The sequence below is a fragment of the Lissotriton vulgaris genome, unplaced genomic scaffold, assembly GCF_964263255.1.
Source record: "Lissotriton vulgaris unplaced genomic scaffold, aLisVul1.2 SCAFFOLD_2243, whole genome shotgun sequence".
NCBI classification, from domain to species: Eukaryota; Metazoa; Chordata; class Amphibia; order Caudata; family Salamandridae; genus Lissotriton; species Lissotriton vulgaris.
Window position 1 is genome coordinate 109,982 of NW_028253729.1, and position 6,363 is coordinate 116,344.

Consider the following 6,363-nt stretch of genomic DNA (forward strand, 5'->3'; position numbering starts at 1 on the left):
AATGGATGAAGCACAGCCGTCTGAAGCTCAACTCGGACAAGACGGAGGTCCTCATCCTCTGACAATCCCCATCCGCCTGGGAAGACTCCTGGTGGCCCACGACACTGGGCACCGCACCGACACCCACGGAGCATGCTCGCAACCAGGGATTCATCCTGGTCTCCTCCCTCACGATGACCAGGCAAGTCAACGCAGTCTCGTCCTCATGCTTCAACACCCTTCGCATGCTCCGAAAGATCTTCCGGTGGATCCCCACCGAAACCAGAAAGATGGTCACCCAAGCCCTTGTCACCAGCTGACTGGACTACGGGAACGCCCTCTGCGCAGGAACCACAGCCAAACTTCAGAAACTGCTTCAGCGCATACAGAACGCCTCCGCACGACTCATCCTCGACATCCCTCGCCACAACCACATATCCACCCACCTGAGAAACCTGCACTGGCTCCCCGTCAGCAAGAGGATCACTTTCAGGCTGATCAACACGCACACAAAGCACTCCACAACATGGGCCCGAATACCTCAACAACCACCTCTTGTTCTACACCCCCACCCGCCAGCTCCGCTCCACCGGCCTCGCCCTCGCCACCGTCCCACGGATTTGCAGAGCCACCACCGGAGGAAGATCGTTCTCCTACCTGGCAGCCAAGACAAGGACCTCCCTCCCCGCACACCTACGACTGACCCAGGACCAACTCACCTTCAGCAGATACCTCAAGACCTGGTTATTCGAGCAGTAACAGCCCCTCCTCCCTTCAGCGCCTTGATACCCTCACGGGTGAGTAGCGCGCTTTACAAATGCACTGATTGATTGATGGTTCCCTTTCAAAACAATGATGTGGGTGTACACAGTACCTGCCCATCTCGCGCACTGCATCCGCTCTTTCTGTTTCACCGATATTCCGTTTCACTCTGGCTCTGTCCATCACTCTCGTCAGACGGCAAAAAAAAAGAAAAGAGGGGGGAGAGAGCGACAGGAAGAGGCAAAGAAGGGGAAGGGGAGGGGGAGATCGTGCCGGAGCTTATCTTTATGGGGCTTTGTGTTTGAAACATATGGCCCCATAAAGATAAGAATCCTTTTGCGACGGCAGCAAGTCATGTGAGCCAGTCCAAGTGGGAAGGCTCACATAGAGAAAACTGTACGTCATAAAGTGGTCTTTCCCAATGACTGGCCACCGGTTAGCATAAACGGTGACGCTGGCCAATGGGAAAGAGGGGCGGGGCATAAAGCCCGCTAGTGAATCTCCTCAAGATCATAAGATCTCGCCAGCGAGACTGCGCATGCGCAGCCTACGCAGGCTTCGACCTAAAAATAGAAAAGAGCACCAGCCAAATGTAAGTCCATGGGGGTATCAAAAAATGTTTTTAAAACCAAACAGCAAAAATGAAAATTTTCGATGCAGCCTTTTATTGCTGCAGAGTCAGTGTCAAATGAAAAGCGTGACTGGTTAACTGCAGATGTTTGCAAATCAGGCATCAACAAATCTGTCGGGTAGTAATACTCAGTATCATTAAGGGGATCACCAGCCGGTGGATTCAATAAAGGATCAGTAACTATAGGCATCTCAATTACAACATCAGGCCTGGTGATATTCGCCAGAGCCAAAGCAGAATTTCTCAGCATAGCTGGACAAGAGACTGCAGGAGTCATACTAAGAAGAATCGGCCACTCACTGTTATTTGACTTTGTCAATGGAGATGTACCTGTTTTCCTTGCAACGGAAGTGGAGGTAAAATGAAAGTTCTTGTGCCCTGCACGCCAAGTACAGGAACTGGTGTTCAATATGAGGGGCTGAACTCCTTCTTGTTCTCCACCTTCTCACGGACCAGATCACCGACTCTGGGTAGCCAGCCAACTATCAGAATCTGAAGAGCAGCATCAGATGTGGAGGGCAAATGTTCCTTTGCAAGATTGTCTCTGGTCTTTTGTAGGTTCTGTAAAACATTAGAATGTTCATCTACGTCAAAGGATGCGGCAGACGCCGCCATGTCTAGACCCTCAAAGCCCGGAACAAACATTTTGATGCCAAAGATCATTTCGTATTGGGTCCGCCCAGCCAGAGACCTTCTAGGGAGATTATTAAGTGCACGTTGAACGCTATAAAGATAGGCTAGCCAGTTCCGGCCTGTACCTAAAAACTTAGCTCTCAAGGATTGCTTTAAGTCACGGTTCATCCGCTCCACAACACAATTCCCTCAGGCCTGTATGGAGATGAAAATTTGACTTGGAGCCCCAATGAACGCATGGCATCCTTGTATGCCGTAGAGGTGAACGCTGGACCCTGGTCCAAATGAAAGGTACCACATGCCAAAATTCCGACAAAGACACGCAAATCCCTTATGACAGTGCGGGCATCTACTGCAACTAAGATGTACTTATACGCAGTATCTGAGAAGAGAGAACCGCAGTGATCTAAATAAACACACCCAAGTGGTTTATTAGATATGTACAACTGTGTCTGGGGAGGGCACACAGCAGTTGAAGGTTTATTCTGCTGGCATATGTCACAATGAAGAACATAATCACTCGTCTGTTTGTACAATCCACGCCACCAGTAATGCTGTTGTCGGAGAGATACAGTAGCTGACACGCCGGCATGCGCCGAGGCCATGCCCTCGTGAGCTGCTGTTATCAAAGTCTGCCTGCGGTCCGCGTTGGGAATCAACCTGTCACCAACATCGTTAATTCTCACATAGGAAACTTTATCAGGACTTAAATGATAAGAGTATTTAGAAGGGAAACCTATAGGGTGATTACCTCCCTTCTCTGCTGCGGCAATAGCTGCCAAGATGTCATCATCAATCTTAATTTCGGAACGTGTAACTGCTGTTACTACATATGTCGCAACTGCTGTCTTTGCTGCTTCATCAGCTAGACCGTAACCAACAGCGTGTACTAGGGCGACCAACTGGCATGGGTGTGAATTCAGGACGGGGACTGTAAAAATTCAGGACAAAGGGTCAAAATTCAGGACAAAAATTCAGGATGGAGGGTCAAAATTCAGGACAAAAATTTGGGACAAAGGGCAAGTTTTACAGACACTACAAATGACGTTGTGCAATAGTAAGTAAGTAAATAGACAGCAAAGGTAAATACAAGTCAAAATAAGTTTATATTGGGTTAAAAAAGTAGTACAGCACACTAAGCAAAATTTGACCACGGAAATAACAGAGTTTGGACAACGGTAATAATAGTTTTGGTGCTAGTGTTTGAAATTATATTTTTTCTCTGAACTAGCACACTTCAGAAGTTCTTTGTTCTTAAGAGCTAATTGATAGAAGTCAGCGCTTGAATGTTTCATGTTCGCCTGGATCTGCAATTCTGCCTTAACAAGATCCACATCACACCTATTTCGTGTGTCAGTCCAGGTGAACTTCAACTGTGAAAAAATACTTTCAGTGGGTACATTACTGCCTGGCAAGCTAAGTATAAATGATATTATTTTTTTATGTTAGGGACATCACAAGGCAACTTTAATAAAGCATTCAGCCATGTCTGTGCACATGGCAAGTCTGCGCCTGCCACAGCACGCATAGCGGGAACAATTACACTGTACTCGTTAAATAAATGTTGCGGTTCCAAATGCTGGGTCAAGTGAACTGCATCAGCAGCTTTGCAGAGCTGCTGGAAAGTGAGAGGCTCTCTTAAGCAGAATGGTTCTATTGCTGACAAATAATGGCTCTCTGAAAAATCAAACCATTTTTCTAAGTACTTTAAGGAGCGCTCCAAAAAGTTCAAAAAATCGCTCTTCATGCTTGCGCTCAACTCAGAGTCATGGGACACTAAATAGCTGTGCACTTGGAAACCAAAGAACAGATTCTCCACTCTGCTTTTAAGTTGTTCCTTATTATTCTGAAGATGCCTGGTACCTCTGGGGCGCTCAGCTCATCCTTCTCTAGCTGCAGGATGCACGTGTTAAAAAGGACCAAAATGTCATGCACAAAGAAAAGGTAAACCTCACCTTGTGACACAGGGGCCTCCCCACTTTCAAGTCCTAGAAAATCCCATATTGCTCTGGGTGTTTTTTCTGGCCCAAGGGAAAGGAAATAAGATTTTAGTGCTGCCCAGCACTTCAACAGTCGTGCAATGGCTGGGAACAACGTGAGCCACCGTGTTGGGACATGCCGACACAAAGGCTGCCACTCTAGTTCCACAAAAGCGAAAAACTCTTTCAACTCCGCTGTCCGCTTTGCGGAAGAAGAGAAATGGCTGTAGACTTTTAGAACAAAGGATTCTACATCCATTGAAATTCCATTAATAGCATGTTTAGCACAGTTATGCAAGATATGGGAAGAACAGTTTGCAGGCAGAATGTCTCCATTTGCTCCCTTCAAGAGCTGGAACACAGAATGATGTCGTCCATAGTTGACACTTGCGTTGTCCCCACAGTATGCCGCGACCTGCTCCATTTTCAAACCATGGTTATGTAATTTGGTTGTGATCTGCTGTGCAATAGCTGTAGCAGTCTCTGCTGCATCCTCGTAGAAATCCAGCAGAGTGTAAGCCACACCGGAGGAGAAATTAAAGTGCCGCAACAAAAGTGGGTAGAGCTTAATGTTACCTTTGTTTGAGGCATCACTGCAACAAAAAATACCCATCTTTTAAGTCTTCTTGTGCTTGCTGCAACGATAGAGGTGCAAGCACATTCGCAGTGATGCTGGATGCCTTTGTGCGGCCACAGGATGCTTTCATCGCAATGGACGAGTCGGGATACAGGACTTTGCTTAGCTTGATGCCACAATACATGGAGCTTTAGGATATGCGATGCTTCACAGCATGGTACACCTGAGTCACCTCTGCAGCTGTGACCTAAAATGTAAAAAAGAATACACAAAGGTTTAAATATGCAAAGAAAATCTCCATTGGTGAAGAAAACAGTGGCCACAATGGCGCTTAGAACTGCAAATGTAAACGAACGTGTCAGCTGGTAACCCAAAAGCAATTATGATGTGCTTAACATAAACAGAGTGAGAAAAGCACGGGAAAGGCAACCTGACTTGGTAAACACTGCTGCACATTTAAAGAAAGTAACTGAAAATTGTTAGATGGCTCGCTAGTTCAGTTTGGGAGTCTTAGAGTGTGACAAAGCAAGAAGAGTGTAGAAGAATTACATAAAACCTATGTCACATTATGATGAAGCAAGCAATGAATTACTTTGCATACTTCTGGCTGGAAGCTTGGTTGCAGGTAAGATGAAATTGTGGCCATCTTCGCCCTGCCTGAGGCATTTTTCTTATGCTGTGCTCCTGCCTCATGTATTTTGATATCCCGCTCTCCTCCATGGGCAATGGAAAAGTCTTTATTGCAGAGGTTGCACCTGGCCTTGAACACATCTTCTGACACCTTGCTGATATTGCGGTGTGAAAGTTCCCATTCTGGCCTGTACTTCACAAAGCGCTTTTTTTGCTCGTTTCTTGGGTGGCTCTTGCATGGAGTTTGCCTGCGAGGTTGATGTTGCATCCGAATATTGCTCGCTATCCGATGTGAAGAATTCCTCTGCAGCACCTTCGACTGACTCATAATCAGACATTGCGTTTTTCCCTTAAAGTACTCTGTAAAATACCCAACACACTTGCTTGTATATTCATACTGTATTCAATTAAGAAAATAAGACATATCAGGCGTTCCTCTCACACACTGGAATGTCCCTCCCCAATTCTGGCCATAGTGGAATAGAAGGACTTCCATGAAGCTCAATAAGTCTTAAAGGCTCTGTGTAACCAGGCCCAGTGTTAAGTTAAAAGCCCAAGTGAAAACACACATGCATTAGTATATAATAGGGCCTGCATTAGGGTAAACTATATAAAAGGGTGCACTTACAATTGGCATGACTTACACTATAATTCCCTAGTAGATGACAGGTTAGAGGTATTAAACCTACATATAAGTCCCTAGTACATATTAGGGCCTGCAATAGGGAAAACTATATAATACACCTTGGTATGTATATTTAACACCCATAAACTCTTTAAAAAAACACAGTCAGTGGATAATGTCATCAGTGATGTCATTGACCATGTCATGAGTGATGTAATATGTGAGGTCATAAGCAAAGCAGTGCAGTGCGGGGGTGCAAGTTATAGTTAGCTAAGCTAACTAGAACTGCTGAATTTCTCAGGTTTTGTAAGAGTAAAATGTCAGCCTAAATATAATGCCCCTGTAACCTTTGTTTTTTTCAGTGAAAAAAATAAACTTTATACTATATATATCCTGTGTATGTTTGAACTTTAAACTGTTGTCAGGGGCAAAATGCATCATGATTATTAGCAGTGTAAACTGTATGCTGACCAAATAGATATTACTTGTAATCCTTTGCCTTCTTGTAGCTCAGTGTTTAACTCCTGACTGAATCTATTGACTTGTG

General features: G+C 45.3%; 1 pseudogene; it reads right to left on the bottom strand.

Moving 5' to 3' along the window:
- Nucleotides 1-3,781: 3,781 nt before the first annotated feature.
- On the bottom strand, nt 3,782-5,529 carry LOC147660786 (uncharacterized; annotated as a pseudogene).
- Nucleotides 5,530-6,363: the final 834 nt, after the last annotated feature.